At 36.5% G+C, this 27,552-nt stretch overlaps 1 protein-coding gene across 2 annotated transcripts in view; it reads left to right on the forward strand.

The window, feature by feature from the left end:
• The first annotated feature begins 29 nt into the window (after positions 1-29).
• The window catches only part of LOC139736466 (TOX high mobility group box family member 4-like), a 165,357-nt gene continuing 137,834 nt past the window's right edge, over positions 30-27,552 (forward strand). The window contains exon 1 of one of the 2 annotated variants that reach the window (XM_071647228.1): positions 30-76. The gene's annotated coding sequence lies outside the window, so the exon portion shown is untranslated. The remainder of the gene's footprint in view (positions 77-27,552) is intronic. The other variant, XM_071647234.1, reaches the window with a different exon arrangement.

Consider the following 27,552-nt stretch of genomic DNA (forward strand, 5'->3'; position numbering starts at 1 on the left):
TATGCATCAAACTTTCCTTTGTTGCCGATTTTTCAGCCGCTGCGAACGGAAGGTGGTTTTCATGACAAACATTATCGTGAGTTCCTACATTTCGCTTCCATTTTTTAAACTCCAGCTGTGCTTATGATGATGCATAAAGTAGCAGAACTGTTCAGGAAACAGAGCGATATACTGATGTACCAACAATTACTTAGGACTCAATATTTCATATCACGATCAAAGCGGTGATACTGATTGAAAGAAGACGTACCGTAGCGTAGTATTCGGTCAATTAGTATGGCAAATGTATATGGAGATTATATTGTCAGGAAAAACCGGTCACTTTACCTTTGTTAGAACTCGTATCAAACTCGAAGCTCGAACGAAGCTATTGATTAGTTACTACCCTCGCTGTAACATGATTAGTGTTACGTAGAAGTCTGTAAATTATTATTACCATTGTTAATAATATTGTTGTTATTGTTGTTATTATGATATTAACGCTAATATTACTTTATATGATAAACATGATAAAATTAGGTTCCCACTTCTGTTATATTCTAACATGATTATAAAGCAATTTTATTGTTGTTCTTCAACCTTGTTGTTTTTCTAATGTTATTTGAAAAAAACACACACACCACCAAGGTTCTACCACGGGCTATGCATTTTTGAATGCAGTTGAATTTTGACAGGGGAGGCCGGAGGTGGAACCTTGCCCTTGGTTTTGAATTTGAGAAGGCAACAGAGAGAGAGAAAGAGATTTATGTTAATTTAATATTAACGGTTAGATGTCTATTGAGCTCGCTAATCCGATCCAATTTTTTTAGAGTGAGACTGAGAGGATGTTGAGCGAGTTTGTGTGGTAACGTTTCTGTGCTGTCACATCAAATGCTGGCCAAGAGGTGCATTTATGAGCATGAATTGTTTAATTTGTGAATGAAATTACACTATGTTCTTGGACTCTTTGGAGAAGTTGCAAGAAGCATGCAAAACATCTAGAGAGGTGGAGTGGAGGAAGAAAGAGATTTATGTCTCCATCTTGCATTGCTATGCCTATGGTGATCGGAGGAGTGACCGGTGGTGAAATTATACTTTTTGAGAGGAATTCATAAATCATAGAAAGTGAGTGTTTATTGACACTGGGTAACAGAGCATTTTTAAAATTGTTCTTAGACTCTAAGTCTAACTAACAAGCAGATATCATGGTCAGAGGATGGACCAAAACATTTCTAGGTAGGTAGTGTTGATCATAGAGAAAATGAAAGTACGATTCATATAAAAATGCTGCTACACCAGCAATCGACCATATACAAAATGACAATATTATTTATCTGCTTGGTGATACAGTCAGTGTTTTGGCAGTTGATGATAACATAATTTTTTATGTTATATGTAGAGAAACCAAAGTCAGAGAGCAGCAGATTGGCAATGAGATTTTTGTCTGCACTGCCAGAGGGAGTGAAGAGACTATAGAGCTTCAAGATTTTTTTTTTTTTAATGGGGTGGGGGGGGGGGGGAGGGGAGAGGGATGGGTGAGAAGGATGCAAGAGTGGGTTCCCCCTTCTCATGGTAAGGGGCATCAGACAACTGGAAAACATTTTTGATGAAACTATAACAGAAAATCTTGAGGAATTTGATGGAGTTGGGCTGATGTGGCAGAGTCCGCCTTGCAAGGTAGGTGACTGTCACCTTTGGTAGAAATGCAAAAAATAAAAAATAAAATAAAAAAATCAGATCAGGCTGCTCCTCCAAATATTGCTGATGAAAGATGAACCTTGTGAGATACCAGTCTAAACATGTCAGCCTTGCCTCCACTGCCTGGAAGGGTGCCCTTGACAGCTCACCATGTAGGCTTGATAGTCTGCGTGTTTGCCCCAGTTTCACTCTCAAATTTAACGCAGTCAAGTTGTTAAATCTGTGCATGAAATGTGTGAATGATATCATGGAGAATATGTCCACCAAATTTCAAGTCTATATGACTTGAAAGGATGTCATACAGGCCCGGCAGTCAAGATTTAAATTCTGCGTGTGCATCAATTGCGATTCAGAGTGCAAATGTGCAAAAAGAAATGCACATCTTATATCTGTTATAGCTCATTATTATGGATGATGACCCCCAATTGTAATTTTGATTTAATGGGTCATTGAAACTGGAAAAAACAATTTGAAGTATTTACATGTAGATTCATGTATGGATTGAAATTATGAAATTTAAGAATAACATCAAATTTCAAATTCATACGAGCATACATGTTACATATATCACTTATCCTTAACTGATTTTTACCCAGATGTTAGTATGTTGTCATAGCTTTAAGAGATGGTCTAGAATTGATGGAGATGAGGATTGGGCTTTTAACTTTCTGCATGATACCAAGAAACCACTTATAATGAAATAATACAGAGCGTACCATTCTCAGAGGAATTTGAAGTATCAGTGGCAAATCCGAGAGGGGGCACTCGGGGTGCTGCCCCCCCTTTTTTTTTAAACAAAAGAAGTGTAAAGACAAAATCTTGTAAAGATTGTTTTATCATAGTCATATTTTGTTTATTTACTATGTTGGGTAAATTAGTATAGTACTTACAGATTGTAGATTGATGTGTTTTATGGATTTGACACTTTTTATTTGATATTTACCTATTTATATGATTACTGACAGACGCCTCCAATCACGGAATGACCAAATCACCTAAATCTCAGTCTTGATAAATTTCTAAGGCTAGTTTTCCATTCTATCTGTCAACAAGAAAAGTTAGTTTCTTTTTTTTTCCAGCAGAATTTGTGTAACTGTAATACAATCCTGGACATATAACTTATATCAAATTTACATCGTCATTTAAAGGTTTTATAGAAATAAATTTGATATGATATGTCTTGCTAAAAAAGAATGTGTGTGTATTACAAATCTTATGGTTTTTACTTGTCTTACTGTCGTTACCATCTCATCATTGAGACACTTGCTGGTCTGAATGTAGTGAAGTGATGTACTCAAGTCATATTAAAAACCCAAGTCTTCTCACTGATGTGAAAGACTGCCCTCTCATGCCAGTTTTGCCACATGTTATCATGACAGCTGACTGCTGGGCTCAATAAGCATAATGACAGGAAAAGATAAAGAGGTTCTGCTTTGCAGTGCTGTATTGTTCCCATGTTGCTTAGCCAATGCATTAACTCTCTATTCCATCACAAACATTTAAAACTTGTTGATTGATACAAACAAGATTGTAGGATGTGGATAGCATATGATACCTCAGGGTGGTCCACAACTTTAAATTCGAGCATGTTGCAAGCTCTGAACATAAGAATAGTGCAGAAATTGTCTGCACAGAGTGCACATTGTGAGCACGTAGAGTGCAGTATTTCATGACTTACAATTCTTGTTTTTGCTGCTTACTTTTGATGTTCTGTCTGATGTTTTGCATGCAAATTTTCTGAGTAATTTGATGTTTCTCAATTTTTGCAAATTGTTTTTCAGATGCTTGATTACATTTTTAGCATGTTGCCAATTCTTGAGGATGTTGCATAGCATGTTGCTGGCTTTTGAGGATGTTGCACAAGAATTCAAGCATTTTGTAGTGATGTGCTCAAACCCCTGAGGAACACCCTATTCCATGTTTTGGACAATATCTCATGATGACATGATAATATTTATATAATATTGGATGGCCTTGAGATGAATACAAGGAAATATTGGACGAGCTATGCACAAATATTGGACGAGTCGAAGACGAGTCCAATATTTTGCTTAGCGAGTCCAATATTTCCTTGTATTAATCGAAAATAGGACATCCAATATTATCATTATTATCCTAGAGAGGATTTTAGCAAAGGATATTTTCACTTACCCTTTCTGTCTCCGAGTGCTGTATGGTCTCCTACTTATAGCTGCAGTACTTGATCCTGACGTGGGGTATGGTACACTCTTCAGTGCAAGTTAATCTACTTCATTTCCTGATAAAACAGTGATCTATGTATCCATGGTAGCCGTCATGCTACGGTTCGGCCGAGATCTAGCTAATTTAGACCAGAATTAGATGTTCTTATATCCGAGATCTGAGACGCAATTCACGTCACATCTTCCGTAGATCGTGAAAGATCGTATTACTCGTACTGTAGTCCTATGGTCTACTGTACTTAGTATAGTATTGACATATAATATGTACGTAACATGCATGCAAATGCAAGTGGCGGCGGCCGTCTACATGTAATTTGTATATCGCGCGCGGGCTATCTATCAGTAGCGCTGAGCTGATCAATCGTCGCCTGCTCACGCACACACACACAAAAAAAAAAAATGCGGCTTGTTTTCCTCAAACCTGAATTTAATTTCCTGGTATGAAAGTGATATTTTGAAAAATTGTATGCAAAACAATTTCAACTAATTGATATATGAAATTTGTTTGCATAAACACAGAATTTTAGAAGAAACGATAGTATAGTTAATTCGTGATTGACCAATCACAGAAGTTTTTACTTCATATTTCAGGTCATCTCGTATATATCTCAGCCAATCACGGTGCAGTTTATAAAAACTTTGGGGAATCCCCCTCTTGCCACCCAATATTTTAAATATTGGTCGCCTCGGCAAAAAATATTGGTCGAGTTCAACAAACTTTCTAAGTGGGTCGGAGGTTAGGAGGTTTGTCGACCAAATAACACTTGTATTTGGGCTCTAAAAATCCTCTGTGTGGATAATAATGGAAGATATCTGTACTGCTATACTCCTAATGTGTCTACCATGTGACCCTGCATCACAAAACCAACAAAAAGTCACCAAACATGAATTTTTAGTTAAGGGCAGATTTTGAAAGAGCTGACTCTAAGCTTTAAAATAATGTGTAACTCAATTCATATGGACTCTCCTAACCTACTGAAATATTGGAAAGAAAGCATGCACTCTGGAAAAGTGTGAACTGAGAAAAGAGGCTGTGAAGTACAGGGTTTATCCAAGCATTATTTTAATCTTTACCAAACCGTGCTGGCTGTGCTATGAATGGGACAAAAAACAGGATGTAAACCACTGTAGCAACAACAATGAAGGGATTATCAGATAAAGCAGAAATTGAGCATGCTCTATTCACACATTCTGTTCATAATTAATGCCAACTTTCAAGGCTGCAGCACTTTCCTTTCAAAAGTTATTAGAGTTGAAAGCGAAGGGTGTGCAGAGGATTTTCAAGAAATGAAAAGGGACCTCTACCTGATCACACCACTTTACAAAAAAGGGTTGTACAAAAACTGCTGAAAACACAATTTCTCATTTATTTTATGACCCCAAACTTAAGAATAATGTCAAAGAAGAATAGCTCTTTCAGATTACGTGTAAAACTTAAGACTGACTCGGTTGACCCATTTCAACTTTTTGGAGTCCTCACATAAAATCAAGGAGTGCGACTTTTTGTTTGTTTTGTGATGCGTGGTCACTTACAGGAGTAATACTGTGACTGAAAGTAGATTAAGAAGGAGACTAGATCACTGAAAATGTTGGCATAATTGCAAGATTGCTTCTCTGATATTCATCCTTTTGCCAATGAAATTGAATTGTTTAATCTCTATTTTTTACTGAAAAAATAAGAGAATACTTTCAAGTCAGGAGGAAAGCAACATCTTTGAACAAGGTTTGTAATGACATTCATCCTCTTTGTCTCTTGCCAAAGATGGCTTTTTATTTTAGTTGCCCTCAGGCTGCAAATTTCATGGATATAATTATGTTGACATCCAAGTAGTTCCAATCTTCTCATTGTGCAATCAACTTGTGTATTGTTTGACCAATAAATTGTTTTTACTTTAATTACTGCTTCTGTTTGAAATAGATTTACTGAGTAAATTGGTCATTACATTTAGTTTTGTGGATTCAATATTCATTTGATATCTCCTTATTGAAATAACTTGGTACATTGGAGAAAAACAACATAGAGGAGCTCTTGCAGTATATCAGATTGTATGTAGTTTTTGTTCTCATCTATTTCATTTTCATCATTGTTTAATGCATTCTTTGAGTAAACCTCTCAAATGGTAGTATTAGGAGGGACTGCAATAAAATGTAGATATGATTCCCACAGAAACTGCCAACCTTTATAAAGTGGCTACCACTTGATGGCCATACAAAATGTATATCATATTACATCTACATCTACTGTAGATTATGCTGATCCAAAGTGCTTCTGAGAAAGGAATGTTTGTATTGACTGCCAAGAAATATATTGAAGTTCTAATCTTTAAGAGCTAATTTGGAAATTTGTTTTATAACTGGCCAAAAGATCAAATATTTTAAAGGGTGGAGACATTTGAGTTGTCCACTTCATGTATGCCTGAGGGCACAGTAAAGGAAAACCACTTTATATCAGTTTGTCCCACATATGTATCATGAATTCATTTTCTCAGTTAGCAAGACTCGTAATTTTAAGATTCACTAGATGTCTAGACTGAACTACTTAATCTCTATTCTTAATGTGATATTGTCCCAGTGGATGTACCGGTACATGTCTCCTTATGTGTTTGCTGAAATGTGGTCATAATAATGTGTGGTTATAAAATCATTGACCACTCTGGGCACCTAATACAGGTATGCTAAGCTGGCATCAAAGTCCTGTTTCTAAAGGAACTCCTTTAACATGGCCTGTATTGTGACACAAGTGTATTTGGCTTATTAGAAAAAAAGAGCAGTGCTTGTGAACAGGTGTATTAGATGATGGTAATCCAATTGGAGATTTCATGGATGTCATTGACAAATGAAGGAATTTTGTCACTAAACATGATTATTAACTCTTTATGTGCCATGGTATAAACCCCCTGTGTGCCACATTATTTTGAGATACCAACATAGTTTATGTTTTGAGAAAATGCTCTTTTTTCAAATCTTTATAACTTTTCAGATTTTTGTTACCCTGGATATGTTATGAGCAAACTTTGTAGAGAAAATGTTAAGCTTTGGTTTGATGTAAATTGTACGACAAATCTAAGATTGCTTTTCTTTCAAATGACCAGTAGCTACATTATGTATAAAAGGCATGACTTTTGCACACAATACAGTGATAGAAACTTGCAAATCTAGTAAGGAACACCCCTTGATAGTCAATCACCTCATAAAATGCAAGCTACATGTGACAAGAATGGAATCGCGAAAAACTTTTTCATTGTAGTGCCGGTGTTTGGCGATTTATAGATTGTTTTGGGTGGGTTCATGCGTTTGAGTAGAATATGCGAAGTTGGCACGCCGTCGACTGAGTTGGGCGTGTGAACGCGACACATAAAGAGTTAAGGGAAAAAAGTCTGCAGGATAATGTTCACTCAAGTTGAGCGATGAAAAGTTCAGGACTAGATGATGACCCACTGTTTCTAAAGCCATGTGTGTTCAATCTTCATAAAATAATTTCTGATATTTGAGCATGTGTGATCGTTCAAAAGAGCAATATTTCACCATTTGTGTATAATGGAGGTAGGTTTAACTGCAGTGTGAGATTATGTCTCTTTGTATCAGCTGAGAATGTAGTAATGATATTCTTTTCCTGTCTAAAGATTAGCCTTTTCACTTTGTGGTGTTCAGAGTGCATTTGAATATGATAACTGATGTTTATTTTGTTTGACTTATTTAAGATTTGTTAAATGAACTGTGATTTACATTCCGATTAAAAACAAACAAACAAACAAACAAACAAACAAAGCAAACAAACACCCAAATGACAAAGCCAGAAAAGCTTCATACAAAAGGAAAGTTGAAGAGTGATTATGGGCATTATTGTAGATGTTGGTATTTCAAGTTGTCTTTTGAATAGGCCATGTTGAAAAATTAAATTCTGGTGTGTGTTGCAGAATAGCGTGAATTCTTTGAGAAACTGAACAAGGTGAGAAAAATGAGAAAAATGTTCATCAGCCAATCTTCAAGAATGTAAGTAAAGTGTAAAGGATGTAAGAGTTCATTGACTCTACCATCTATTCAAGAAATTATTGTTCATCCATTTTCTTGTTTGCATCACTAATTGCAATTAATTCAAAGGACACTTAACTTACAGTTGTTCTGGGAGTTATTAGATATGATTTGATTTTTTTTGTGTGTAATGACTTAAGTAGGAGAATCCAGCAGCGAGTATTTTGTCTTGCTGGATGATGATTAATGTGGACACAAATTGATAGTGACACAATTACCAATTTGAAATTTGCCCTAGAAAAAGATTGAAAGTCTGCATTAGATTGTAGAGGAGTAGATTGGAAGAGGGGAAAGTCTGAATGAAGTGGATAAATGAACAAGATATTGTCTCGTCCGGAAGAGGGGAAATTATGGTGGGGACCGCAAATGGCATTGCAAATTGGACCCTTGTCAATGTTTTCCATCTGGCAGTGATGAAATTGTAGCCATAATGGAAAGTGTAATGAAAATGCACAAGTTTATTAATGGGGGAAAACCATTAGGCCTTCAAGTGTAGGCATGTTGAGCAAATTTATTCTCTGATTCTTTACTCATTTTTGTTTTGTTTTGTTTGAAAAAGTCCTTCTGCCATGAATTTTTGTTGTTGTTTTATATTTTGAAACTGATGTTTTATACTCAGGAAGATTTTAGCTTCTTCCTCTTATTGATACAAACATGTTTGAAATGAAGGGAATGAAGAAATGGGCAAGGATAGACAAGAAAATGAAACAAAGAAGAAGAGTAGAATTAGAGATAAGTACATTTTAGAGGAAGGTTGATATAAGAGGGAAATTTATAAAGATGCAAAGGGCAAGAAAAAGGAATGAGGTTGATTTGTGCTGGTAGAAAGCTCTGAAGCAAAAAGAGAAGTAAAGAAATTATTATATAAGGTCAGGAGAAGATGCCATTAGGAGGCTGAGGGATAGAGATTTACATGTGTTTCAGAATTACCAGATAAATGGAAAATTGATGGACTTGCAGAGGAGATGACAAGTGTGGTGCAATTTCAAAAGAAAACAGGATTATGGTGAAGAGGTATATGACTTCAGGGCGAAATGTTAGATTAATGTGAAAGCACTCAGAAGAGTAGGCTTTGTTTGTGAGGAATGTTACCCTCTTTTCTTTGTGGACTAGTGAGGAAGAGAAAATAGAGACAAGTGTCATCTTTCCCTAGATCTTGCTGAAACAACTATGAATGTCATTTTAAATAACCAAGAAAAATTCTGTTTGGGCCACATATTTAGCGTTGTGCATATCAGAATTTACTCACCTAGTGGACCACATACCAACTCTATACTAGTCTTAGTTCATATGTAATGCATCCATATGTATAGGCTAGATTTGGTATGGTGCACTGTGTTGTCTAAGTAAGCCTGGAGGAAGTAGACCTAGTTCTTGAAATATTGGCAGAGTGAAATGGAAGTAAAGTAATTATTTTATGATAAAATGAGGGGTATGTGAACTATGTAAACCAGGGTACATGTTTCAAAATCATTCCCCACTATCATTCTTTATCTTTATTTCAGAGGAATAAATGAATAGGACAAACAAAACTAAAAGTAGATTGTTTGAAAGCTTGTAACATCTCGATATTGTCCTTTCTCTCTAAACTACAAAAATGACTTGATGACAGTTGTCAGTTTCAATTACATAAAGACTTAAAATGAATGATGCTTCAGGGGCTCAAAATTGCAAACATACAAATTTTCTCATTTGTGTTTTTATCCTTTGCAGCATTTGCTTGTGGCATTATTTTAGTATGAGAGAATGAAAGATTTGTGTAACACTATTTTGTGACAGAACCAACAGATTTTGCACTTAGATTTTAAAAAAATTGTCTCCATGTGAGTGAGCTCATTTGTCTGGTTGAAACTTGGAGCCATTGATGATAATGATGGCTATGTAATGTGTGTATTCACGTAAAGAAGAACAGTTGCTACATGTAACAAGAACTAGAAGCATATCAACATGCACATCTGTATTCATATTTTGTTATGTGCCAATTTGTAAGGCTAAGCATAACTTGACAACATGATATGAAACTTGGTATATGTGTCTCATGCAGTATCTTTTTCTTTTTATACCAAGCAGGAAGTGGTGTCACCAAGCATGAAGTCATTTTGTTTTGTTTTATATATTTTTTCTAACCTAAGGTAATTCTGTGAGAATCGTTGCAATCTGTACCTTTGTAAACTTTCCTCTTGCTATGACTATGCAGTTGCTACAAATAGAATAGTGTTTTCTCAAACAGTGTCAGTATTTTGTTTTAGTCTTTGTAGAAGCTGTTGGTAAAAATAATTTCTGTTCCAAGATACAGTTATGATTGAAAAAAAACCCCCTGTTTTGTGTAACTTTGTAATTTCTCTTTCTATATTCTTGTTTTGAAGACAAAAAAAAAAAATTAAATGCCATATTCTGTACATATTAACCTCCCTTTGTCAAAGCAAGTATAATGCATTCAGAGTAATTGTGACTTGGTGTGACCAAGTTAAAACTTCAGCAATCACTACCTTTAAACATCAACATCAGCAAATCTTGGTAAGTTGAATGTTTCATTGTGTCATAAAAGAGCAAATACTGGAAATGGGTGAGAATAAAGATGGTACGTTGATAGGTGTTTCTGTAATAATCACAAAGATCGAGTACCCTTACAGATAATAGGACTTACTGTGATTATACAAAATGTGTATAAATATGAATACATATATACGTGTCCATACATTGTGTGTATATTTATGCTTGTGTGTATTTGGTGCAAGGCAATTTCAGTGACAAGAAAGATCAGACAAAATGGAAAAAGTGTTCGTTTTTGCCGCAATACAAATAATCTGGTTTTTATTTTGGAAATGAGACCACCATGGAGGGTGTTATCAGCATTACACTATTATCCACAGATACACAATTTCATGTGCTATGTGCATGAAGCCATTAATGCAGCCATTCCAGGCAGAATTACTCTAATTGCCACTGTGTGAATGTTGATTTTTGCATGAGTGTTGGTAGTAGGGCCTGCACTAGTTTATACAGGCATTCTGCTTCTTCATGGGGCAAACTAGTGAGACTGAAGCCGATAGAGACGGCCCACAGATGGGGGATCTCCCCTTGAGGGCTGTGTCATTTGTATCATAGGATGCCCTATACAGGGTGTGCTCTAGGAGTTATAGTACAATCAGGAAAATAATTTCAAGTTCTGATATATTGTGTTAAACGCATTCATGGACAGGGGATTGTGAATTTTAATGTTGTGTTATAAAAATCATATATAAGGAATGCTCTTTTCTTTCCTTAGAGGTGGTTATTTTAATGTGAAGAAATCTGCCTTTTTGTAAGGACAGAGTTTTTAAGTTAGTACTCACATATAGATAGATAATAACGAACCATCATGCCTCCAATGAACATACGCAACAAATCTTGAGCACATGTAATTATTCTACAATTTAGTTAACTTGTTTTTTCCCAATTTTAAGTTTCTGGCTGTATTCTGAAACCATGAAGGCTAACTAGTACTTGAAATCATATTCAGAGTGATTCTGTTAAATTCTTGAATAATGTCAAGACCATCATTTTATTACCAAATGGTGATGCATTCATAATATTTAAGTTGAAAGATACAATATAGTATTGGTGGGGATGAGGATTGAGCTTTTAACTTTTTGCAAGATACTGAGGAACCACTTGTGAAATGTTACAGATCATGCCATTCTAAGAGGAATTAAAAATTCATTTGATGAAAATTGGTTTTGAAATGGCTGAGATATCCAAAACAAAGTAAACCATAGAAATCCTTATAAAAGGCTGGGTCCCACCTTTAATTAGGATAGCTTGTTTTGGATGTCTCAGCCATTTCAAAACCAACTTTCATCAAATAAAACTTTGAATTCCTCTTGGAATTACATGCTCTGTCATATTTCATAACAGGGTGCTACATAACTTTTTGTTACCACTTGCCCGGTCGGGCAAGCAAATTTTCAAACTGTTGCAGAACACTTACCCGAACATGAATTATACTTGCCCGAAAAGAAACTCTAAAGACACTCTATCCAACCAAGTTTGTTACTCCCCATATGTGCTGTTTATTCAAATGATTGGGCTTTATCAAGCCCTTGGCTTTACAAGTGATTTCTTATATATAAGAAATCACTTGTAAAGCCCAATCTTTTGAATAAACAGCACATATGGGGAGTAACAAACTTGGTTGGATAGAGTGTTGGTGTTGGATTGATGGGACTTTTTCACGTAAGTGGTGAGAAGTAAAGATGGCTTCAAAACTTTTTGCTTGCCCAATTCGGGCAAGTATTTTTTCTCATTGTTCCAGAACACTTACCCGACTTTGATTTTCACTTGCCCCGGGCAATCGGGCAAGTGCTTATGTAGCACCCTGCATAAGAGGTTTCTCATTATCTCACCAAAAATATTAGAAGCCTGAAGCCAGGTCTCAATCAAAACTATATCATGCTATACCTTTAGCATGTGTCATATATATGACTTATAACCAGTAGACCAGTCAGTAGAATTGAGAATGAAAAAAAGATGATTGTAGTGATGATAAATTTGTAACATGCAAAAATGTCAAGCCATAGGATGCTCAGAGCTCCCACAGCTTCATTTTTTTTTCATTAGCCACATCTTCAGTTTGTTCTTGAAATTATCAGCAGGCTTATATTTCTGATGTGCATAGATATGAAGCTGTTCAAGAAGCCTTGTAGAGAACTATCTCACATAATGAATGTTTTGATTTTTTGGATGACTAAAGGATGCAAAAATTATTAGAAAGTTGTGACCATAAGACCTTCCCACTGTAAGGACATGTCATCCTGCAACCACCTCTAAGTATGCTGACATAGTCATGATTATAGGACTTGTGTTAAGTTTTCCTACTTGCTCATTTACAAAAGAAGAAATCACCAAATCTAAACATAATTTGCATTAGCATAGCAGATGTCTTTGTTCTTGGAGAATGTGCTGCCCTTGAATGATATTAAAGCCCCTTGCTAACATTTGCAGATGAATAAAAAAAAAAGAACAGCTTTAATGCTTCGAAATAGTTCTAAAATGTGAGTTCGAGATAAAAATAACTAACATTAAAATGTTAATCAGTAAAATCATTGTTCAGTGTTGCTGAATATATACAAAATATGAAGAATAGTTTTATCAGAAACCATTTCTATAAATAATCGTCACCGTTATGGTTTATTGAGAAAATTAGTTGTATCTCCTTATATTTTCGGCTTTATTGCGAATTTTTGTACGGTAGGGTGTTTGTGATGCAATTTAAGTATACATATGCATCAAATGTGATAATTCCAACATTCATTACAAAAAGTCTACACGCGAACGGTAACAAACAGATAATGAGCTATGACGTAGATCCGTCATTTACGTCACAGTGCGTTGAGCGTTAAAGAATGATACATATTCATGATGCAATCACGCGCCGCAAATGCTACGTTGAGCTAATGTATTAATGAAATATAAATAGTAATAAAGACGCGCGCACCTATTGTCATGTCACGAATTTGCATACGCGCTACATCACGATTATGCGTTTACCCGGTGCGACCTCGTAAGGCCAATGACATTTAGCCAATCAGCATAGCGTATTCAAGTGAGAAGCACGCAATTGCTTTAGTGTATGAACATATTGGTGGGTTATTCACTCGGGGCTAAACTGACATGGTTTATGAATATTGAAAAGGTACCGATGGTGAAGTTTCACAAAATTCCTCCAAACTCAGTATGAATACACGTGAGTATTTGCTGCAACTTACTAGGCAGGTGCATTGTACAAATACAACAGGTATGGCAGTAAAATAACCCTCCCAAAATGGCCTTCAGGCTCACAGTTGGCACACCGCGCCGTCAATGTAAAATTGCGTGTTGTCGTAGAGCTGATTGCGTTTGAGTGAGAAATGACACCTAATTTTCAACTCGAAAGGTACCGATGTAAAATTTTCACAAAACTCTACAAATGAGGTATGTAGACCAAGCTTGAAATCTAGATTTTCATAAAAACCAGGTGCATTTAAGCAAAAAGACATATTCTGGGAGGTATGAGTTCGTAAAGTCGAGAGTCCGTGTAAATGTCCTATACCTGATTGTGCGCTCTGCGCAGTGCATTTAAAAACGCTCGTTTCCTATGGAGGATGTCACCGCACTTTTTGTAATGTTTTGAAATGACTGCTCCCAATGTTAAATAGTTGCTTTGAGTAGGGCAGCATTGCAATGATTTTTTTTTCTTTCAGGTAATGTGGAAGTGCCATTTTATGATGCAAATTGAAATAATGACTTCAACATAAGCAACATTATGGTCATTTGACCGAACCATCTACAAATGTGTCTTTGATGCTCCATGTTTATCACATTACATGATCTTCTTTCATAATTGTGCATCAAAGTTATCTCATACTTATCTACTTTTGCTCATTTCTTTTTTTAGTGATTTGTGTCCTCTTTTTCAGTCTTCATACCTTTTCATTCTCAGAACAATTATCATCTCAAAGGATGTAAAATATTCACTTTCTTTAAACATTAAGTAAAAATTGTTAAGTTTGCTTACAAGTTAACACAAACAATTTTCTCTCTTATATCATACCTTTCCACAGTTATTTTACTTCTGTTGGTAATCTTGCAAAAACCTTTTGAAATCTACCTTGGGTTTCTAACATGATAGGGAAAAGGAACTGAGAAACGTCAAGAGGGAAATGTACCTGTATAGACCCAAGATTGGAAAAGCTATGACGCAATAGCATTATTTATTTGGGTTTAGACATATTTCCTGGATTATGTCTGAACTGACTCTTGCTATAAGTACAGTGGCAAACAAATTGTGATGTGCCCTTTAAAAGAGGGTGGAAAGAATGGGAGTAATCCTATTTCAATGCACACAAATGCGATCAAATTTACTCCAACCCATTTCATTGGGAAATGTAAAAAGCATTTGGTTCCAGGAGCCTACTGGAGAGGAAACCTGGATTAAGTTGGGAAAGAGATTCTTGTTTGGTAGTATTGCCTAGAGTTTGGATGCCCAGCAAACGTCAGGCTCTATCATTACTGCTGAATAAAGTCAAAGATTTCTCTAAGTGATTCGTGTGTCGTTCCATTTTCCAGAGGGATTTACCCTATACCCACTACCTTTTTACCAGCACTCTTGTCAAATGTTTGATTTTTGCTGGGGGATTATGTTGTATTTTGACTACCTTAGCGTCTTTGGAATTTGCAGCAGGAGATTTCTTCCAGTCATGCTAGCATGGTGACTCCAATGTCCTGTTCACATTTGGAGTTTAACCTCAACATTTGTAGACAGTCATCAAACAGTCATGTTCATATTTGTTTACAAGCCTGCAAATGAATTGACAGCATATGTTCTGAAAGTGTTGAAATGCACGGTTTTAAATGCCTTCCTAAATAGCATCTACCAGCAGTTTAATTTCATTTAGCAATTCTCACATCCTCCTTTAATTTGATGCATACATGCAATTTTCTAACTGAATGTTACTACAAGAACAATTGACACAGTTGTGGATATTATTACTTCCCTAAAACTGTGTTCATGCTGCACAGTAAAGCTTCTTGTAGCTACATTTGTCTTTGTATTGAAGGGATCAACTGAGAGTGGGAACAGGGTCTGGATAGCTTTTGCACATAAAACCTAAATGCATATTCCATTACTTAAGCTACAGTTAGCTTGCAGATTCCTGAAAGTTTTTCCGATTTTAGTTGATCGCTGGAGGGAAAATGTGGCCAATATTTTATTGAATCTATGGCATAAAATTGATGTGCATACAATTGGATTTCATATTTTTATCTTTTCTTTCTTTCTCACTCCCTCTCTCACTCTCTTTCCCACTCCTTCTCTCTTGTTTGAAATGACAAAAGGAAATTGTGAATTAAACGATTTATGGCAGAGCAACTTGCTCTGGATTGGAGATATATACCTTGCCATGTTCTGGCTACAATCTTGTTGACATTTGCGAGTTGATAAGATTGGGGATGATATTGTCTAGTCAAGAGCATGCCATTTGGATGTTGATGAAAGAAACTTGTATGTGTACAATGTATCTTTTATTTAGTTTCTCCTCAGAGTTTCTTTCTGCTTATGTTGGGAAGCTTTCAATACATGTCCAAGTTATTTGTTTTGTTATTTTTGTTTTCTTCCACCTATGAGATGCGTGATGGGAGAGTATGTATGTTTGTTTGTCTTGCGTTCTGTCCCACATGATACTTCTATCAGCTAGGATCATGTTATATTTCTCTTCAGTTCCACTGAAAGACATTACAAAGACTACTGTATACGCCGAATATTTCGCAAGGTTTTTATTTTCACGAATTTCGCGAGTCAGCTGCTATTTGCGAAATTAAAAACACGCGGAATATTGACTCTAATGCCGATATGACTGTGACGTGTACGCGTACATACATTTCTCCGTTCAGTACAGGACTCCACGATCGTGAATGCAACCTCTCGAGAAATTGTCGGGAAGTCCCGATTCGCGAAAATTTAGACTTGCGAAATATATGGTGTATACAGTATCTCATTAGCCTTTTTCCATTAACAGTATAATTTTTCAAAAGTTAATTGTATTGATTAGTTGATTTGTACTGATGGACATTTAATACTGAAAAGAGATCTGCTAAATTGTTAGGCATTACCACTGATCATTATACTTTGTTGTGGAATGAAAACGTATACACAATGTTCATTCCTCAGTTTCTTGAGGTATTCGAATTTTGTCGCCTGAGAAACTTGTGTTTGTCAGGAGTCTTTTCCGCACAATACCTTATAACTGTACAGTTTTACAGTACAGTACAGTATTACCTATCGTAACATTGTGTATATTGTGTATTATTGCTTTATTGCAACATTGTGTGGGGAAATTGTACTTCAACCAAAACAAACTGAATACTACTTACCGGGAACTACTAAAACAAGCAGTGAAGTTGATCACAAATTTCCACAACATATTTCCCTCTGGCCCACTGTTTTCTCAATTAAAAACACTAAAAATAGTGACATTCATACTTTTCAAGAAGCAATTGTTGTGCCTACTTTCTAGTTTCCATTTTTGAAGTATCACATTAATGTGTGCATGTCATGAAGATGATTAACAAACCAGATTCTGTGGCAGTGTGTTAGGAAGACCTTCATGAATGGAGCAGGCTAAATATGCCACATTATGCTTTCTATTGTATTCTATCCAAGGGATTAAATTGAAAATCTAGCTATGAGGAATAAAGTGTGAAGTGTGATTAATTCTTTCTTCACAGAACATCAGATATGATGAATGCATGAAGAAGATCATGGGTGTGTGCATATGTATTGGAATAGAATGGAGTTTGAATTGATAAACAGAAATCTTTTCTGATAGCTTGGAAAAAAGAGTGATGAATGACTCGTTTTCAACATTTCAAACCAGTAATTATTGTTCTATGCATGGCAAAAGAGTGAATGGATCTAATTGATAAATACTCGTGATTGGATTCTCTTTTCGGTCTGGAAATCTGTGTTCATTTCAAAAACTCCTCTGTAAGAAAAGATGTTCCTTATCTTTCCCTTGTGTCTTCTCTTTCTCCCTCTCTGTCTTCCTCCCTCTCTTTCTCCTCTTTCTTACTCTCTTCCTGATTCTCTCTCCTTTTCTCACCTCCTTTTTTTTTCAAGCCGAGTTAACCCACACTGTCAGATGATACCCCTAATGACCTCTTTGACTTTCAAATCGGGAGAGACTAAAACAACAGAAAGATGCTTCAGCTCTCTCAAGTTAGCTGTGGAGAGACGTGGAGTCCTGTTGGTGGTTTTATGTAAACGCTGGGTGCACCCTTGACAAGGGGACTGGGAGAGAAGGCAGATTTGCATTTACGTGAGAGTGTAATTCTGGCAGGGTCATGTGATCAATATAGAAAGAGAAGGTAGGGTAGCATAGCAGCTGAGGATTATTGTTATGCCGCACATACTGTGGTATACATTTATGGACAATTGATTTCTAGGGATTTAACATTCATTTCATTGAGTAGTGAAATTAGACTAAAGATAGGTGCCTAAATACTCTGCATCTCATTAAGTCATAAACAGGTGCAGCATATATAGCTTAAAAGACAATTCTAAAAATCATATCACTGGACTAATATCACACAATGACTAGATTGATACAAACATACTATAGAAATTACCTATACACAGATCATACATATTCATGCACATCCATATACCTTGTACTTGCAAAGCCTTCAAGTATACAATGATTTCAATATGCAGAAAAGAATTCTCAGTAATGAGTTCTTATACACCACGGTATCTGCCTGGATCCTAAAAGTGCTGTACTTTGTACCGCATAGTCACATTACTAAAACAAAATAACATTGCAAAGGAATACGTATAACATAACTAATCTGTTTACCAAGAACATTTTACCAAAACCATTAACTTCATCACATGCATTTAGACATTCAAACCAGAAATCCAACCTTTTTCTGACAAGTGTAGCTTCATTTTTACTCCACTTTAAGTTTTACCTGAACTTCAGCCAGATGAAAAAGTAGAAACATTCATCCCAGTAATATTTCATGCTCGGCCGAGTAAGATGAGTTGTGTCTGTTATTTTCTACTTTTTCAGTAATTAATCAACCTAGGATACATGTATGTGTGCTTAGTGTGCGTGCATGACTAGCTGGTTTTTATAACTTTAGATAATGGCATTTACAAACACACACACACACACATACATACATACACACACACATGTGTGCACACCCTGGAATGATGATGTACCAAGTGTGCTAATCTCACTATGTGTGAGTTGGTGTGGCAGTGTGTTGGAATACTCTCTGGTCTTGGAGAGGGAGTCTCCTCTTGATCTGGTGGAATGTGAAATCAGACGAACAGGTTGTCTTGTGCTTGGAGTGGTGTCAATCTTAGTCTTTCTGCTGGTGCAAATTACCATCTTTATTTTTGAAGAGGTGAGGTTGATGGCCAGGTAAAATGTCAGCACTGAATTTCTGATGGAGTAGACTCTTCTTGTTGAGAGAGAGAAAGAAAGAAAAAACAGAAAAGAAAGAGGGAGAGACAGAATGAGAATAGGAGTGGAAGCAGGGAAGGGAGATGTGTGTCTTTGCAGCGAACAGCACAGATTTTTGCTCTTTTTTTTCTCTCAAACTGTGTTATTTATGCATTCAAGATAAAAATGCAGGAAATGTAGGAGGATTAAGTATTCCATTGAAGAAGCATGAGAGAACATGCATTAAAGCAATGATGACATTCTGAATTCAAATTTCATTTAGGCTTTCTTTCATTATAAATTTTGCAATTGCTATGATTTACTGTGTGTGCGTCATACAGATACAATTGTATGACCTGTGTTAAGTTCTTGGCTGTTAATGGAGTTTGCTCATGGATGTATTGGCCTGTCAGTCTGTTACGCCGAGATCACTCTGTACTCACAAGTAGTTCTGGCGTCATATGCTGTTCCTGCTGCCTCTAATATCCTAGATTCCTATGGACTGATGATGGAGATGTGATATAACTCACTCTCATCTAATCTTGGTACAAGCAGAGACATGCATTTTCTGGATGTGCTGGAATAAAAGCAAAGTATGCTAGTCCATCCATCTTTTAAAAGGTTTTACCCATATGCCCCATACATTCTCATTCTTGGTAACACTTAGAGAATCCTAAAATCAACCTCACTGATGACACTTTTGCCATGAAGACAAAATTAATTGGTACTGTTACATCATTTTGGACCATCTAAGCATATATTTCTGTGCAGAATAAAAAACATACTGTAGTAGATAAAGAAAAGTGTTCATAGTGAGGTCATCAGTATATGAAAACATTTTCAGAAGACTATTCATTTTTTGTGTTTATGAGAATACACTCTTTACTTCTGTAAGTGACTGGAATAAAGCCTTGATGGATCAAGACAAAACCTAAGATAAAGCTAGAGTTGGAAGAAGGGAAAGCACCTGATTCTCAATGACCAAACCTTGTGTTTTATTGGATTGAATGGTAAACATGACTTGGAACATTGAATTCTATGAAGTGTGGAAAATGGTTAGTAATGTGCATATGATACACTAATACTGTAATCATTGAAAGATGATTTCCAAGGAAGATGTACTGCAGAAACTGAAGTATCTGAAATGGACAAAGAAGAAGAAAGAAGCTAGCTGCTCTCAGCATCAAATCAAGCATTCTAAATGCACTTGTAGGTGTGAGAGGTATCCCATCAAGTGCTCCCAGCTGGAGCCGAGATGTCTGCCTGTTTGCTGAGTGTTTTGACTACTCTCCAGCGGCTATCAAGCATCAGCAATGAAAAAAAGTCAGGAGAAAAGAGAAAATGAAGAGAAAGAAGAAGATAGAAATCTTATTTATGATTCATTAACGCAAGCTTTTAGTTGTGAGTCATTCATGGCAGCTTGTACAGTTTCAGAAAATCTGTCATAGCTGTGTTCAGATGGTCCGTCCTCATTTGAGATGAGCTGTCAAGGTACAAGTCCTTTTCATCACTCCAGCCTCAACAACCTGACATTGCCCAAGGTTATGAGGCTGGGATGCCCACAGATCCATGGTGTCTGTTTCCATGACAGTGGTTTCATCCCCAGAGGGGCAAGGTGGATGCAGAGGGGAGTGTTATACAGTTAACCACACACCTTGTCTTTCAGACATGGCAGCTTGATAGTTTCTTCATTTGATTTACAACATATTCAAACATTCATTGTAACATTCAAAGAATCTGACTTTGTAGGAAAAGTGTTTTCCATTTGATAATGTACATCTTGGCATTTGTAAAGAAATATATTTTGAAGCTAATGTTAAAACGGGAGTGCCTGTACAGGACTAAAAAACCTCTGCTTGTTGAATAATTGGTCTCCACTGACAGATGTGTCATCACAGATGAAAATCAGATTCTCCTTCATTATGTAAGGTGTAAAACTATTTGCATTTTTAATCATTTGCTGCAGAAAATCTACTGCTATCAGGGGAGCATCAAGGTAGTGAAAAGACGACATGGAAAAGATATATTCCAAATGAAGTCAGCTGAATTACAAATGCCTTAAACTCCTTATGCTAATCAGATTGTGGGCTATTCTTATCCCAGTTTGTTACTTAATGATACTCGCTTGCTTCATGAGGCAGTTAGGACTTGTGACTTTTGATATTCTATGATTTTCTCTACTTTTTATTTCTTAAGAAAAAAGTGCCCTTTCTGGGCAGTTTTCAAGTTCTATTGTTTAATGTGAATGCATATAAACTGCATCCAGAGACATTTGTGCAAAAAGAATTGGAAGAAATGAGTTGCATGTGACAATTCGGTGGTAATAAATACTTTCAGATTGAAGAATACCTTTTATCTATACCGTTTGACGTTTGAATGCATTACATATTAATGGCGGCAAAATTGTCATAATTCAGTTGAAATCTTGTGATTTATTATCACTGATATTTGAATAATTCAGTTGATTTAAAAATCCACAGTTTCATATATTATTGCACAATTTTGATGAAGTTGAGAATAATTCCTGCACCATGTTCATGAGGAGTTTTGCACTTTCTCTGTCACAAATCAATTATCTAAAGCCCTTTGAAATCTAAAATTCAACTGAAATAATGCATTTAAGCAGAAATAATTAGACATGGTTTATGGGGAGGGATGTTATCTGACTATCCTAGTTTTATTTTTAGGAAGGGTGTACTCCTATTTTTGAGGAAGTTCATAATGTAGTGCTTTCAGTCTCATGCATGTAGATTTCTTTTAACAGAAAAGTGATTACTGGTAACAAGGATACATCATAGTTGCACATCCCAAAACAAAATAGTAAGATGTGTTAATAGACATGACACAGAAATTGTGATGTAAACATGCATGTGTCCCCTTGCTGTCTGGATTTGTTGCATGAGTGATATGGTAAATTGATAAAGTGTATTTATAATTCAATGTGTCACGTGAAGAAACTATGAACATGGTCGGTTTTCAATTTTATATCAAATTCTGCCCATAAAGACAGAAGTAAGGACTGGTTTGTTATTGAGACAGAGTGGAGAAGACAGAGAAGGAAAGATGTCAGAGTGCCTATAAAGGGCATGTCAAATGACCCTGATAGCTACTGGGCTTGGAGATAGATTGTGCCATTAGGCGAGTACTTCAACAAGGCTGGAACATCACTTAAAACACTCATCAACAGTGTCCATTGAATAACTCAGTGCTGTAGCCTTGTTTAAGATGTTTTTGCCATGCTGAGTGCTCAGAATTGTAATACACAATTGTCAGTATTGAGAGCAAACGGAAGTAAAAAATGAGGAGATTCTTGGGTTTGTTTTTTTTTTTCTTTGAATTTTCAGGTTCTTTTATTTCTGTGTGAGTCTGTTTTGGAAGGGTTTGTGAGATTATTGACTATTTTATAAGGCTAAAAATATATATTCACCTACTTAAGAAAATTGTTATGTTTTATTTTTTCTCCTTGTGGTTGAGAGGACAGGGGGAAATGTGTTTATAGATAGCTTTGCTGGAATTGATGAAGGGTGTTGTGTGTGATTGTCTTCCTTCCTGATTCTTGAAAGCACTCTTTCAGAAATCTTGGTTGCTGAGATGATGTGATAGGTAGCATCCTATAACATTGATGTTTTTGAGATAGTGCTGAGTATCTTGTGGAGAGTTTCCATTAGTTTGTGTGATTTCACCTTCTTTTATTCACATGGAGCAATCCAATCTTGGAAAGCAATCACCCAGGCAGAGTCAATGTTTACTGTGAAATTTGCATACGGGCTCGTTACCACAGCCAGAAATGAGCTTTGTAACGTAAACGGTGGTGGTGTTGTGACAGATACCCCCAGCTCATTCAATTTGAATGCAGTGCTTCACGGTGCTCCGTAAACGATCTTCGTGATCATCTTACTGCAATGCGTCATACTCCTCAAACACTTGTTAGCCACAATGCGAGAAATAACAACGGCATATCGCCTTACCCTGCATGAGAAACAACCGCGGCAAGAATTGGGTCTGAGATGTGACATTTAATTTAAATCGGACAGTCGTCCCAGTCCAAACACTTGTTCCGCAAGCACCGCAGCACAAACACTTCTCCCCTGGACTGCTGAGGTAGGATGAAAAAAGAACTTTGTGAGGGAGACAGGAGGAAGAGGGAAAAAAATCATCTTGTTCCTCCTGGCGATCGTTCCCTTGATGCATAAAAAAAAAAAAAAAATGGGACATCCGTTAAATGCCAAGAAGGACTTTATTTAGATGCAGCTGATGTGGCAAGGTGCATCAAGGCCTGGTGATTTGCAGACAATCATGTCTAGTTCTACATTATCCTTCTACCCCTGTGGCTACTATCTTCCATTTTTTTTTTCTTCTTCTGGAACAGTGGTTTGGTTTGGAGTGGTTTTCTGGCTGTTCTGCCATGCCTAAAGGTGTTACATGAGCAAATCAGATTGTGTCACACCCATAAATGATAAATGAACAACCGTTCCCATGAGGGGACAAACTATAAATGCAGGGGAGTCCCGTTGTAGTTATGTAGATGGGACTGTAGGTCTTACATGGTGTTCCGGCTCATGTAAAAGCCATGAATGTCATGTCAGTTCACAGAAATACCATACAATTATTTGTACTTGTCATTATGTTTCATGGTATCTTTTTACTACTTACTGGCATTGGTATTTCCCTAAATCAATCTGTAAATATCCTAAATACATTATTAAGGCAGGTGATAAAGTTTACAAGCCTAGTTACAAAACAATAAGCTGCACCATAATGAACAGCTTTATAGCAGTGTACACACAGGACTTACAAATAGCACATCAGTGCAGTATAGTACTATAGTATGATGTGTACATTGTATGGATGCGAATTTCCCTGCTTTGGAGAAAAAAAGAAGAAGAAAAAAATGTGATATTTCGGGTGAATTCACAATGCCCAAGCTCATGAACTAGAGGCACCATCATCATGTGCTTAATGAACAATTGCTAACATTGCAAACAATGCAAATTATGCATGTCACTTGCTGTGTTGATATGTTATTGTAGTGATGGAAGGATTCCATACTGTAGGTTGATATAATAATTTGTATGTATATTGTGTATGTTTGATTGAGACTGAATGAAGCAAAGAAAAACACAGTATAGTTGCACATTTAATATTGTATTATATTTCTTACATTCACTGACAGGTTTAAATTGGAATGAGTTTGATAAAGGGTAAGGTTTTCTTAAATACAGGAACTGCCCATATTTGTCAGGTACTATTATTAGGCTAAAAAGCAACGTTTTACTCTTTTAGTTTCCTCAGTACATTTGTATGTTTGTATGTGAGATGAGGGTATAAAGTGTCTAAAAGAATAAAAAGAAATCAGTGTATACTGGATGAACATATGCACACTCACACACACACACACACACACACACACACACACACACACATACACACACATTTACAATATATACACACCGTTTATTGATGAGCATGAAAGCTGATAGTAGAAGGCAGTGCATACACCATTTCAGTAAATTGGTGATGGGCTAACGTACTGCCACTGCAAAGTGAGATCTGTGTGTGCTCCTTCGTATGCGGAAATTGGTAACACATTGGGTCAGAGCTTGATGGCCAGAGTTCTGGGAGGTAAATTGCTGCTCCTGTTGATTGTCACACAAGGTTTTGCCAATCTAGCAAGGTGACCCACCTTTCACATTTCATTAGTATCAGAGATGATCAGATGAAAGTCAGTCAAGTGGAATGCATCGTTTGGTGTTAATTCTCATCCTTCTGGGTATATGGGGTGAGCTTCTCTGATAAAGCTGTAGATTGGCTTTGTAGAAACATATATCAAAGTGTAAATCCTGCATAAAATCACTGTCGTTCATTAAATGGCTGTCAGATATTATATGCAGAAATCACTGAGTGTCATTATGTGGCACCAGTGGTTTACTGTATTAACTCCCACATTTCTCTTTGCAAATGGTGAATTAGGAAAAATATGAAACAGTTCAATAGGCTGTATTCAAACTAAGAATTTTCTTGAGTAATAGAATGGCAAGTGGATATACTTTTCTATTAGACTCTCCCATAATATGAAGCTTACAAAATCAATGTTGAAGTAAAGAGAAATTGAAATGTAATGCTGTAGAGATTTTCTTATACCTTCACCAACACATAGTGTATATGGGGGTTTAGAGGGATTCTGAGGTCAAGTGGTTAGTTGTCGGGCAGTCGCGTGGTCAGTCATTCAGTCCATTGCAAAGTCTTTTAGCCTGAACTGCTCCCTCATTATTATTATTTTTTTTAATAGCAAGTAAGCTGAAATTTTAGCAAATGTGACCACTGCCATTGGTAGATCTACAAGACACCTTTGTATGTATTGAGTGATGTGTTGCATGATCATTGGTTCTTATAAAAATCATGCCAAACTGTGGTGGATCAAGCTACTCTCAGTTTTAAACAGTTCTATTGAAATTCGGTGCACATGATCCTTTTTTTGTGTACATCAAGAAATGTGTAGCCATGGCAACAACATTTTTTACACAAATCATTATTTATACAAACCATACAAAATTTTGTGGATCGTAATACTCACTTTTTGAGCATTTTTAAAAAGCTGGAATTTGAGACATGGGATTGCTATTATATGGAATGATGCCAAACAACTTTTTGCAAGTGTCAAGAAATGTGCTGCCATGGCAACAGCATGTGTATAGAAATCCTTTAAAAAAAGAATTGTGGGTCAAACAACTCTTGAACTACTTCTCTAGTCTTCAAGCAATTCAAACAAAATGTGGCACACATGTTAAGCTCAATTCAAAGTTGTGCAAGATATATATTTCACCAGTAGCAGAAAGTGTTACTATGGTAACAGCACATTATGACCCAAAATCACATAGAAGACTTGCAGATGAAACTACTTCTCTCCAATTTTCAGCAATTCAAGCAAAATTCTATGCACATGTTTTATAGTTCAATGTAAAGTTGTGAGAGGCACATTTTTCAAGAGTAGCAGAAAGTGTGTTGCCATGGTAATGGCACATCATGGCCCCAAAATCAGGTAAAAGGCTTGCAGATCGATCTACGTACGTCTCCAGTTTTCAAGAGATTCAGAAGAAATTTGGCACACATGTTAAGCTCAATGTAAATTTGCGCAAGACACATTTTTCAAGAGTAGTGGAGTGTTGCCATGGTAACAACACATGGCCCTCAAAATCCGGTAAAAGGCTTGCTGATCTAACTACTCCAGTTCCCAGTGATTCACAAGAAAATTGGCACACATTAAGATCTTGGTATAAAATTGTTCAAGACACATATTTTAAGAGTACTAGATAGTGCACTGTCAAAGAAACAGGATATTTATGCCCCCCAGATAAGGTAAAAGACTGGCAGATCAAACTACTTTTCCAGTTTTTGGGTGGTTCAAACATTTAGTTCAATGTAAAGTTATGCTAGACACATTTTACAAGGATTCTGGAAAGCATGCTGCCATGGTAAGTGTGTACAGTACTCTCCACGTAATCAGGTATCGCTTAAATGGATACTCTGTTTAATTGGGTAGTAATATCAAAATCAGTAATAATGCACATTAAAATTACCTGATAATCGGGTTGCCTCTCCGCATAAATGGGTAAATAATTTTCTACTAATCTAATTTCTACTTGCATTTTATCGCAGATGTAACACTTTAAGAAATCATGAATGTCAAATTTTCCACGGCTAATTGCATTCTCTGCTTGATTTGCAAAGGAGACCGATCATTTGGGGAGTGATTAAACATGAAAACACATGTACCTGTAACCAGAACGGACTTGCCACAAGTAACACATGTAGCTGGCACTCACAATTGCATAGACAGACAGGAGTTGAACACACTTGTGCTCCTCCCTTGCTCCACAACAACATTTACAATAAGAGAAGTTTGCAACAAAAATCAGGCCATGCACCAGCTCCATAATTTTGCTTTTCCCCAGTCACTTCTTGAAATGTAACCCGACGTTCTACGTGACTAGTGCACGCAAAGAGACATGTTCATTTCGGAAAACGCCTGTGTGTTAGCGAGGAGTCTATAGTCAAACAAACAAAGTTTTCTGAAGACATAACGATTCGTCCATAAAAAAGTGTAAATTATTGCTCGTGACTGAGCAAGTGTAAGGTATGTATAATGTGCCGTGCAAGCACGCGTGTTAAGCATACAGTGTAGGTGTTTGGTGCAGTGTACAATGCATACATGTACATACACACTGTGTGTGTCAATTGTGAATGAGATGTGTTCTTCTGTTAATCGGGTACTTCGCTTAATCAGGTAAGAAACGCTCTGCTGAAGCCTAACCATTATGCTGAGAGTACTGTACTCCCCCAAATCAGGTAAAATGCTTGCAGATCAAACTCCTCCAGTTTTCAAATAATTTAAACCAAAATTTTGCACACATGTTGAGGTCATTGTAAATTTGTGCTAGACACATTTCTCAATAGTAGCAGAAAGAGTATTGCCATGGTAACAGCGCTCACATCATGGCCCTCTAAATCAGGTATAAGCCATACGGATTGAACTACTCCTTTTTTTTTCAGCAATGCATTGCGAAATTGGCACACATGAAAACGTGATGTAAATTTGACACATTTTTAAAGAGTACTGGAAAGTGCGTTTCTGTGGTAACAGGGCATTATTGCCCCCAGATCAGGTAAAACCCTTT

Source organism: Diadema antillarum, unplaced genomic scaffold, assembly GCF_040938485.1.
Source record: "Diadema antillarum isolate AM-2024a unplaced genomic scaffold, OU_Dant_1.0 scf00000028, whole genome shotgun sequence".
In the NCBI taxonomy this organism is placed as follows: Eukaryota; Metazoa; Echinodermata; class Echinoidea; order Diadematoida; family Diadematidae; genus Diadema; species Diadema antillarum.